Raw genomic sequence first — 13,034 nt, forward strand, 5'->3', positions numbered from 1 at the left:
AACTGATATAGTTTTCCATTTTCCTCTTCTCGGTGGCACGGTGGGCTCCAAAAGTATTAAGGAACAACTAGTCATAAGATAAATATTATTTTGTTAGTTGGGGCATCAGTGATATGAAGAAGCTGCATTTATTACATAATGATCAATTAAAATTTGGATAAAATTTTTTCTATAATATCCGAAATAAAACTTGTTCCAAGGCGAATTCTTATAAGGTAGAGCAGCTGATTTGCTTGTTGGTGGTGATCTTGCGATTTTTTCGTTTGAATACCGAAGGTAATCTGTGTTTTTGTTTTGTTTTTGTAAGATTTTTTGGACAAAAAAAAACAACCGCAACACCGTCCGCGGGAAAAATGGTTGAAACTCAGCGAGAATTTTGAGTCAGTTCAAACTTGCACTTCTTTATAAATATAATACTAAAATTGAATTGGCTATAAAACTACGCACCCAATTTTTTCCTTTTAGCTTTGAATAAGCGCATTTTTAGCACTCTGATTTCAGTCATAACGGGGCACTCCCTAGATATGCACGTCCAGAGGATGGGTATGCAAACACATGACTTCTGTAGAAGTTGTCTGGATGAGGAGGAAGACACAATCTCGCACCTTCTGTGCCATTGTCCTGCTCTATCCAGACGTTGATTTACCATTCTAGGTAGACAATTTTTTAATGTATTGAAAGATCTGAGTTCTGCGGAAATCAGGGATATTCTAAAATTTTTGAAAAGCCCACTCTGGTTTAGGAGAGATAGGGGAAAGTTCCCCACGTGGCATCACAATGGGTTGTGGGTGTGCCCCACAGCTTCAACCTAACCTAACCTAACCTAAGTTTGAGTAAAAGGTTCGAATTTGTCTATTTTGTATAACTCTTGTACAAACTTTAACTATATCTTTATAAATAATTAATGAAAATTAAGCAAACAAATGAAATGTTGTAAAAACTTATCAAAATACTTAGTTATTAGTTGGTTACATTGCCGCCTTTTGATAGGCAATGGCAAACCTGCGGTTATTTTTCTGCCGTAAAAAGCTTCTCGTTGTAGTATTTTTAGTGTTATTACATTGAAGAAAGTACCCAACACCGTCAGCGAAAAACTTTATCAAAAATCACCGCGATTTTTAAGCAATCCCCCATTTGTGGAACAACATCATAAGGACGCACACCACAAATAGGAGCAGGACCTCGGCCAAACACCCAAAATGGGCACTTACTAAAATTCAATGAGCGATACAACTGTATTCTGCTAAAAAGTGTCAGATGCTAAAAAATTCTGATTAAAAAGTGTGAAATTTTATAAAAAATTGTAAATTTTTTTTCAAATTTGCGCAAAGTTTGAAACTTAGGTATGGTTTTTGTAGGAAAATTAAATATGTTTTCATACATAAATTATTAAAGTTAAATAAGAAACAAATATGCAAATTGTTAAAACTTGTGAATAGTTATTTAACGCATTATAAATTTAACGAGGTTACATTGCCTCAGGAAAAACGTGTGTTGTAAAAAATTGAATTATAATTATGGCTATTTACAAATACATGAGTATTGTCAGTTCACAAAACCAAAAATACGGTATTAACTTCAATTACTCACAAAAAACGTTCAATTAAGCGTTACATGATTCTTCCAGCTTGTGCGGTTTCTTGCTATAGATCTTAGCTTGCCTCATGTTCGTCTGCCTTGCGCATGTAGCGAATGTACCGCGAATGTACAGCATGCGGGATTTCACCAACATCTTTCCTGAGCGTGGGACCGATCTAACTATATTTTAATTTCTTCATATCTGGAGCCATTTGTATTACCTCGAAAATAGTCATACAAATAATTTTACCTATTGCAAGTGCGGCGAAAATCTTTCCTGTGTGTACATTTTTTTGTGTGAAACCGTTGAGCGAAAACTACCTAACTAAAATGAGTTACAAGTTTGTAAAATTATTTAAAGTGCTTCTGGCCTGCTAGTATTGATGCCCTTTTAGTGAATTCGGTGCAAGACTAGTTCTATATAAAAAATGGTTAAACCCTGCATTCCTGCTTTCGATAGTATTAACTAAACTCTATAGATACTATCCAGTCCGCCCCACATATCTCTTTAGGTTAGATGCGGGAACAGTCTTTAATGATTAAAATTTTATTATAACTCAAATATAAATTTGGATAGATTTGGATTTGCACAATCGCAGTGTGCAATGAGGGCGATTGCTTGCGCTTTTTTTGCGGCTTTAACATTCTCATACTCTGAAGATGGATGCCACTATGTGCCTCAGATGACTAACTAGTGGTTCCTTTTTGACAAAATCGTATTGACTCTACACCAAAATTTATTTTCACAAGTTCAAATTTGCTTTACAGGGTGGCAACGTTTGATCCATACGCTGTGCCTTGGTGACAATGTAGATGGTGGCATGACAAAATCAAAGCGATAAATAACATTTGCTGTAATTGTGAATTGCCTCTGTTGCCACATTCAATTAGTTGCTATTTAATTTTTTTCTTTCTGCAAAGCTGCTGACAGTCAGGCAGTGTAGGAAAAAGCATCTCGCACAAACAGACACTCATACATACTTACTACTGCACATATACATACACATATATAAAAATTAAAATGGAAAACAGCAGCGCATCATCAACAGCAGCACACCGAAAAACAACAAAAACAAAAACACACACTTAAAACAAAACCAACAACACCACGTTTTGCCGCCGATTGGCAATTGTCTATTGCGCTGAGTGGTTCAACCGCTACGCTTGTTGCTGCTACATGCAACAGCTGTCAGCAAGTCAGTCACTGCTGCCAATTCAGTTGGTTGCGCTTGCCAATTGACGGGCCTTGTAAAAAACGGTGCCTTTTATTGTTGTTGATGAAGATTTAAAAAAAGGATGCGAAAAATTGTATCAACAGCAGCATTTTAAAGCGAAGCGGGAAAAGTCCAAACAAAGCGACAAATTATCAACGTAAATTAAGTAATTGTAGTGAGTAAGCGAGCATTCGAACGAACTGGCTGACAGCGGTTTTGTTTTTATTGTTGCTGTAAATTAAATAGTTGTTCGCAAATGCTTTGTCCACATTTGATTAAATATGAATTGACAATTGTTGTATGCAACGCGAGTGATCGACCGCACAATCAACAGAGCAGCGAGCGGCGAGCGGCTAACCATTTGCTGGCCAGAGAAGGTAAATTGCAGCAAACAGTCACCCAAAACAACTCAAGTGCAAAGCACTAAATAGGGGCAACAGCAACAGCAACAGCATCAGCATCAGCAGCAGTAGCAGCAGCAGCAGCTGTAACGCCAGCGTTTGGGGAGCAATGGCGGATGCATACATAAATAAGTTGATTGGCGGCACATTTGTGGCAAGCGGATAAGCAATTCCGAGGCACACAAATCATTGAAATAACATTCACTTTATTTAAGTTTTTGTAGAGACTTTTTTCTTGTCGAAGCGAATAAAATTGGTTAATGACAGTTAATGACAGTAAATGCCGTTTGGTCGCCTCTCTTAACTTCAGTTGTATTGGCCAAAGTTGACCACCTGCTGTCACCTTAATTGAGTGGCTAATTGTTTTTTGCTTTTTTATTTGACTTGAAGCAATTAAGGGTTAATTATGGCCCGTTGGCGCAAATATAAATATTCGTAGCTACGTCGATATGTACATACAAGTCATATTGGCGGACAACCGAGTCAATTAAATTGTAAATTGCTGATCATAAATGAAAAGTATTTAGATAAATTGAATTTATTTCAATGGGATTATTAAAATCTTTCAAACAAGGTAAAAACTATTTGATTGAAGTATTTAGCTGATGAATAGTTAAACAGTAGAAACAATGTGTGCTAATAACTTGGCTACAGATTTAATGCGATTTGACATTTTCCATAAGAGATACAGTTTTATAATTATCACTATACAATTTATGTAAAAGTCGTTGGTGAAGGAGAATAAACAGAATTCCACTCGGAGGTCTCATCATGTGGAATATCATGCATTGTTAACTAACTAATATTATTTGAATATTTTTCCATAAAACCTAACCTTACAGAAGAGCTAAGTTTTTCTTCGATGCTGAAGATTTGAAATAATGCTTAAGTGAGACAGCTCACCTTGCATGCAGCACAAAGTAAGCGAAAGTATTTACATTTCAAAAATATCGGTATTCCTTTAATACAAGGTGGCCCATATAGCGTTTGCTTTTTGAACCACCTATTTTTTTGAGAATGGTAACACAAATGACATGTCAAATGTGTTCATAATTTACTTAAAGGTTTGACATTTACGAAATGGGACGCTATACGCTTGAACAAAATTGGGAAATGTTGAAAACCTATTTCCAAAGTGGTGAGTCTTCTTCTTCTTTTCTGATGCAGCTCATTTTCACATCGGTGGCTACGTCAATAAGCAAAATTGTCGGATTTGGTGCTCAGAAAATCCACACGTTACTGTAGAGAAGCAAATGCATCCACAACGAGTCACTGTTTGGTGCGGTTTTTGGTCTGGCGGCATCATCGGGCCATTTTCTTTCGAAAATGAGCGAGGAGCCGCGGTGACAGTAAATGGCGAGCGTTAACGTGACATGCTCAACGAGTTTTTGTTTCCAAAAATTGAAGAGGATGACATGGACGACATTTGGTTTCAACAGGACGGGGCAACTTGTCACACTGCCAAAGTTACACTCGAACTTTTGGCTACCGTTTTTGAACTCCGATATCAATTGGCCGCCTCGGAGCTGTGATTTAAACTCGTTGGACTATTTTTTGTGGGGAGCCGTTAAGGACAAATGCTGTGCGAACCATCCAGAGACAATTGATGCTTTAAAACACGAAATCGAAGTTGCCATTCATGAAATTGGAGCCCAAACAATCGAAAATGTACTTAAAAATTGGGTTGATCGAATGGCCTACTGTAAAGCCAGTCGTGGCAGTCATTTGAACGATATTATTTTTCATTCATAAATGACAATGTTCAATCTTCAAAATGAAAAAAAAAAAAAAGTTTGAAAGAATATTGATCAGTTTTTTTTTTATAGCCGATTCAAAAAGCAAATTTTATATGGTCCACTCTGTATTTACCTTATGGACTATATTTATTGTTGGCTCTGTGATCGCTTTTGATTTTTTAAATTTACAATTGTTGTTTCTCTTAAATTATCCACTGTAGAGTAGTGAAGCATTGAGATTACGCAGTAGAACGATCGGTGAACGAATTTTTCATTGGGAGGTCGTAACTCTGATCATTTAAATTTTCATACTCGTACTTCAATATTCTATTAACCAGCGGAGCTTTAACTAATTATTCAATTACGTTTAAACTGCCTCTAAAAAATATTTCTCAACACATATAATCTTGGATATTTTTTTCCTACACCTGCCTATGTATTGTTTAACAAAGTAAAAATTCAAAAGAATTTATTTAATCTTCCGAATCTATTTTCTCCGCCTTCAGAGTAATTTCTTTTCAGCAAAAATTCACTTTTGCCAATGTCTTTCCAAATGCCTGAAACAGTTGATAAGCTTGATTTCTGAAACGGTCTGGACTTAACGTAGCGATTTGTTTTGATTTTCTTCTATAAACTTCAAACGCTGTCTTTAAAATGGTATTTTTACGTTTAAGTCACACTGAAATATTTGGGTCAAGTTGTTAGATAGAATGAATGGATTTTGAGTTGGCGCACTTTATTGGTGTGAACAGCGATAAGCTCTTTTAGTTCAATTTCTTGTATCAGTATACTTGTATCAAAAATCCCTTGACTTTAAGGGAGGATTCCCATTCCCCGGCTAAAAAAATCGATTTTTTTTTACCGATTCTTGTTTATTATACTTTCAAAGTACTCTGTACAAAATTTCATGACAAAATTCGTTAAATTGACGAAGTTATGCGTGATCAATGAACTCGGCGCGCTCCATAATACTGAGAAAGCGCGCGAGCAATAGCCGAGCCTTAATGCAACGAAAGAAGCTCGAATTTTACGTCGGGGTCAGCGGGGGAGTACTATATGGTCATGTAATAGCTGATTAACACGAAAATGCTGTGATTCTTAAATATATCCCTTTTTTCACATAAATATTTGAATGCGTTTTTCTCAAAACAGGATTTTTCTATACGGCCGCCATGATATCTCGAGAACTATTCGGTCGATTGTTGTCAAATTTGACACGAATCTCGAAATAATATCTGTCTCTATCATAAACTACGGAAAATAAGATACACATATGGCTTTTTTTTATAAACAAAAATCCAAGGAAAAAATGTGCGAAAAAACAAACTTTGTCTTTCAACCATCGCAGTTACTATATTAATTTTCGAAATTTTTTTTTTTCAATAGCTCATACTGAAACTATATTCATAAGGAGGAAAAATGCCATTTGAATTTGAAAAAAAATTCCGAAAATTAAGACAACCTGGAGCTGAGTTATCGTGACTGCCAGCGACCAGGAATTTTCATAGAAATTTCATTTCGAGCGTTGTCAAAGCCACAATTTTCCTGAAAATCGACCAAAAATTGAAGTTGATTTTATATAATAAATATGGCTGTAAATTTTCCAAAAGATTCAACTGATAGTTTTCCCAATAAAAATTGGTAAAAAACCCAATTTTTTGGCGTTTGAAATGGGAATCCCCCTAAAAAGCAACTCATGGTCACCAATGCGGCATTCATTCAACATCTATCGCTCAAAAAATCTGTGAAGTGATATTTGAGTCAATTGATATTTTGTAACAGTCTTTAATTCTTTCAGTTATAAGTGACCGCATTTCCAGGAAGTCAATAGTTTTAAGCCATTTCTGAACTTGAAACACAACAAACTGCCAAGAACACACACACACACACATTTTGGTTTTGTTTTTCGCATTTTACATTATCAATCGTAACACCAGGCAAACTCTGCCACTAATACTCAAATGATAATTTCAATCGCAGTGTAGGTATACTGAAAGTGCATTGATGCGTGGGTGATTTCTGGAATTTCGCAGACCGTCCTAAATATATCTAAGCTGCAATTGCGTAAATTGCGCTATTAATATGAATAGTACGAGTATAAATGTATGTGTGTGTATATAGGCCAATGTCAATTACTCCATTTCACCAATTCCTTGATGATCCACAATGGAACTCTATTCATTGCTATCCCAACCAACCAACCAACCGTGGAAATAGCTTTTTGAGTACTCTCTGCATTTTTTCCTGACCATTGGCCATGTGAGTCTGCTTTTGCTGCCGCATCATTGTCCAGCACTTGCCATTGTTTGCTAACATCGTTCAACCGTAGCTGCTGCTAGCATTACGCGCTCTTAGTCTGCAGTGGCCGTCCGCCGTTCATTCCATAGTTGGCAGTTGGCGGCAGCAAATGTGCGCGCCTCATAAAAATTCAATCAAAATCAAATCAAATCACTTTATGTAAATTTAACGCGGCGGAAATCGTTTGTAACTCGATATGGCAGCAAAACTTCATACACTGACGTCTCATCCTATAGCTTCCTAGTCTCCTAGATTCATTTCAACACACATACACACACCCACACCCGCTAACCCGCTCACTCACTAACTTAGTCGATGAGTCGCTCAATTGCATGCCCATTCACCGTCCCCACATGCCCTCACTTTCAGTTCCGCAGCGCTCCGAAAATTCAGTTCCATAAACATCAACGAATTCCGCTAACCAATTCGAATGCCGCCAAACAGCCAATTTCACTGTTCCACACCCAGCCAGTCCAAAGCTAGTCCAGCCGCGTGTTGCCAAAATTGGTCAAGAGTTTTGCATATCTGTGAGCACGTATCACATTTTATATGAATGCAGGTATGTATGTATGTGTGTATATTTATGCAGAAACCAGTTCATATGCAACGGCACTGGTTTGCTTTTCATTATTTGCCGCCGCGGTGCGCCCTTTTGTTTTCAATTTCACCACTGAAATGGAAATTTAAAAATATTCATGAAGTCATATTTCCTCCCCCATCCATCGCTGTTAGACAGTGAGCGCCAGTAGCACACCTGCACCGCTAGGTCATCCACTCAATTTTGCCGACTTAATAGGCCATACAAACTGATGAGTAAATGTATGTTTGCACAAATACCAACGCGATTTTCATAACAATAAAAAGTAACTATTCCTATTCGTTTTTTTCTTTTTTTGTATCTAAATATCAATTTTTCTACGCTTGTAGATTTCCAATCAATTTACTTTCCATTTATGTAGAAATTTATGGATTTTTGAATTTGTCTGTTACCCGAGTTGGGTTTGTTTTATGCTTAGGAATTTAGATATCCATTGACATTGAAACAAAATGCCAACAACAAATAGTTCATTGTTGCGTATTTGAGTGAGTTATTTACAATTTTTACGATCGACTGATTTACAACTTTATTTTATTAGAAACAGCGTAAATAAATGCGGCCAATTTATATTCCTGAATTAAAGTTATTTTGGTTTTTATTTGGTTAGATAATTTTTAATTATGACGGTTTTCCAGCTAGATGAACGTAAACATATTTATTGCCAAGATATAAAAGCCTCCACTACCCGCTGTAGGCTTCATCATTCCCGAAGAGGCGGTTACCCATTTGATTGATCACTATTCACGCTACTCTCAAAGAAGCCTTCCTGTCCTACCCAAAAGGCTATCATAATTTCATATTCCAGCAACTGCACTACATCTATTGCATTGAAAGGATCTGCTGATGGTCACAATTGTAACACCTCTATCCACTATCACTCTGATCTTGTGCTTTATAAAAATTTATTTAAAGATATAATATAAAATGGTGTGGAGGGAATAGAGTGTTAAAAAAAGTTTTCAAGCCAACGAAACTTTTCAATTTTTGGAGATTTAAGCTTTTATTTCTATAGAGTATTGATGTGTTTCAAGCATTTTTTGAATTAAATTTGGAATGATTCGTGGCAGAAAAAAAGTACTAAGATTCTTCAGGCTGTCTTGCTGCATATGTGAAATAAAATAGGGTCGAAATTACATTCTACGAGTGGCAATTTAAGCGAAACATACCAGTAAAAAAGGTTTATATTTAAAATTTACTACTGCGGTGGAGCAACACTTGTAATTCGCATTCTAATTTTAGCGAATGAGCGATTCAATGTGGAATGACCAAGTGTTTTGGAAGCTGTCGTAAATTTTTGTGAAAACTAGTTTATTTTTAGGCTTTTAAACTGAAACTAAATTTTAAAAACCTAGTTTCGAAAAAAATTTATAATTTTGAAAAAAATACAGTGCACTCGCGGTAACTCGAATAGCCGCTAAGTCGAACGACGTGCTAACTCGAACACATTTTTTTCCCTATTGACTAGTTTGTAACTCGAACAATATTAAAGCGCTATAACTCGAACAAAAAAACAAATTTATTTGTACACACATTCTTTTCAAACATGTACATTTTGTACATACATACATATGTATTAGTATATGTATATAAATTATATGTATACTAGTGTATTGTCCATATGAATATTTCGACGTTAATATCCCGTTAGTTTTCTGGGAACAACATCTTGCATTGACCAAATTGCTTTAAATTTGTCATTTATTGTGTATCAGTGCATGTGAGTAATGGATCGTAAAAGGTTGAAGTGTTTAACATTAAAAGAGAGGGCTGAAGTCCTTAACAAAATTAAACGTGGACGTAGTGTTACTTCTCTAGCGAAGGAATATGGGGTAGCCAAGTCCACCATAAGTCTTATAAAAAAGAAAGATAAGGCAATTTTAAAAGCAGTAAACAACACGTTTTTGGGTCCTGGGAAGAGGAGAACTTTAAAAGCTTCTGAGTTTCCTAAAATGAAAGCCGCTTTATACAAATGGTTTCTGTCCCAAAGAAAAAAGAATTACCCAATAAGTGGACTCATCTTGAAAGAACATAACATGAAAAACATAATTTACAGGTCGAATTTACGCTTTATGATGTTAACAAATGGAATGGTGGTGCCGAATTTACCGACACAGAAGTAATAATTGAAACTAGTGATTCTGAGTCTGAGTTTAACAACACAACTGAGACATGTGAGCGGATATCATCTGAGGAGGCAGTTAGCTCTATCAATAAGGTAATTCAGTGGGCCACAACTGAACAAGTAAGCCCCGCAAAGGTTAACACTCTTCAATTGCTGCGTGAAAAAGTCATATTCAACATTGCTGCAGGCAAGAAAAGACAAACACACATTACAACTTTCTTTTCGGCCTAACTTTTCTGTTAAAGCTGACTTTTTTTGTGTAACTGACACAAAGACTGCCAAATATTTGATGAAAAATATTGAAACGAATTAATTATTTTAAACATATTCATGTGCATATCCATATATAAATAAATAAATTAATTTAATGCATTTGAAAGCCCATAAATAGCCCAAAATTTTGATATGCTTGAGATTTTTCTACGACCAACCGTTCTCGAGTTATCATTGTGGCGGTGCTGGCTATTTTACAGCTGGCACCGCCACTTTGAAGTGTCAATGATTCTAGATTGAGAAGAGCCCAAAAATTTTTGTCGCGGCCCAAAATTAGCCCTTAAATAGCCCATAAATTGGGCACAAAAAGTTTTTGATTTTGACGTTGTGGCGGTGCTAGCTTCCTCGACCCACAAAATACTGCTCCAGCGAAGGCCTGGCACATTTGTTCCTTACCGATACTTTCCTTTTTTTGGTAATCTTATCCAAGACTAAATGTCATCTAACTTAGAAAATAAATTCAATTTAACATTGGGAGTTCAGAAGCGCGAAGTTAAAGCTTACTTATTTACTGCACGAGTTAAAAAGGGAAACTACATTGCCACCTTCACGAAAAATTTTAAGATTCTAGTCTAGCGTCATTCGAGTGAAGTAATCTGGTGGTGTGCTGTGGGTGTGGTCTAACCTTCGCCATTTTCTGCGTTTTATGTGCCGTGGGACGGAATTTTCACCAGTATGATTCCACAACGCGGCATTACTGATTATTTTTGGCTAGAATATTCTGTAAATTATTATTATTATTAACTGCGCACTGCAACCAAAATACGAGTAGATCTACGTCCAGCAGCGCCAAAAATGCGCTAAAAGAAAAACATAAAAAAATTGTATACATTGTTTTTTAGTACTTAAACTTTATGAAACAATTAATTTTAATTTTTCTTTACAAAATTTAGTATTTAAGGTAGTAGTCTGGTAACTTACACGTTTTTTTGAGGCCATGTTTGGGACATTTTTTGGAAGGGAAAATAAAATTCAATCGGTTTGATTTTCTGATATGTTATTAAAGGTATCAGAAGGCATACAAAAAAATTTTTTTTTTTTTTTTTTAATGTTTTGATACTATTTTTGTACACTGCAGCAAGCGGCAAAAAAAGAGGTACAGTGGCTGGCCGGCGTGATTTCGTCACTTGTGGTCATCTGAAACAGAAAAAACAAATTGCTTATTAATCAGTGTGCTTGTCGTTCTGGCGGGTAGTAAGATGAAATGATTTTGACAAAAAATATTGTAACAAAATGGCGGACTTCGTAAGAAAATTGCCTTTTTTTAAAGAGGAAATCGGACTAAAAAATGGAAAGTTAGGGACGAAATAAATTAAATCTACTACCCGCCAGAACTATTGATGTGTAGAAAAACATATCTAAATTCCAGCTCAATCCGTTAGATAGAAAATTTGTTTTCACGACGGCCATCCGGAAAAACGTTGCTTTGAGAAAAACGCGTTTAAAGTTTTAGCAATTGAGCCGCTCAAGTACGAGCTGCTCTCATGTATGTGCTATAATTTCGTCAATATTTCGAATTTCGGTCTAAAATTTGTACAGTATATTACCAATATATGAGCCCTTGATTTTGAAAGTCGACTAAGTCATATTTTCCTTGTTTCGAGATAATTAGAGTTTTGCGTTTTAAAGGATTAAAAAATATTTTTGCGCTATGGAAAATGATTTTTCGACAGTAAAGTAGTGCCAACAAACAAGAATTTATTATGGTTGTGAAATTTATAACCATTTTTAACTGGATATGTGCTTTTGAAAGGTTGCAAATGACTTAGTCGACTTTCAAAATTAACAGAAGGACTTTATAAATGACTTATTCCAAGGAAACATTTTTATTAGTAATTAACATTTTATTCAAACTCATTTCATTGTAACAAAGTAAATTATTTGTTAATACATATTTAGGGAAGTAAAGTGTTTGTGAAAAGTTGGTGGGATATATTGTAGTAAATCCATCATATCTTTATGTTTTTCTTTTGTTATTGGTCTAATAGTTGTTTACAAGGGAGGCAAATCCATATTTTTGTATATTTTAGGTGAGAGGTCTAATATTTTGAATTCGGAATTGTCATCTAAGGAACTTTTATAAAACATCTTATATGGAGAATTTTTTAGAAATCTGATCCATTGAATTTTGAGCCAAGACACAGCTTCTCCATTGGTGTTTTTCTTTCTATTATTCGTTGAATCTTTCAGTTGTTTTGTCGAAATGAAATTTTTCTGAGCCATTTGTACCACCAAAAATGGTTTTTTTTTACATACTTCTATTAAATTATAATAATGCTCAGGTATGTATAAATAATTCGATTTTTTAATTTTAGTTTCTATCATACCAAAATCGCGATCATTTGGCAAAAAAGAATGGTCGGATACCATAAATTTATGATCAACAGTTTCAACATTGTTATCAGATGACTGTACAATTTTTAACCAAACTAAAGCTATATTGATGTTACGATTTTGTCCTGTGCAGGCATCACTGTAAGCTATGACGTGCTTTTGAGTGGTAATGTCCTGAATGTGCTTTAAAATGCAGGACGCAACTTCCTGTGATCCTCTTGAAGCGATTGTTTCATCCCATACATAGATTTTAGCGTTTTCATTGTGGAAATTATGAAACCCCAAATTGTATACATACATGTTGCGCTTATAATAAGCTTCCGAAACAGAAAGTTTTGGATACGCAAGTGCTTTCTGTAGATCAAATGTGAAACCGTAATATTCACTCGGGTTATCTTTTGCTTTTTGTATGTCATCTGTTAAACTTTTTCTGGCCTGTTCGGCACTGATAAGATGTGAACCACGAATTTCCATAAGATG

This window comes from Anastrepha ludens, chromosome 3 (genome assembly GCF_028408465.1).
Source record: "Anastrepha ludens isolate Willacy chromosome 3, idAnaLude1.1, whole genome shotgun sequence".
NCBI classification, from domain to species: Eukaryota; Metazoa; Arthropoda; class Insecta; order Diptera; family Tephritidae; genus Anastrepha; species Anastrepha ludens.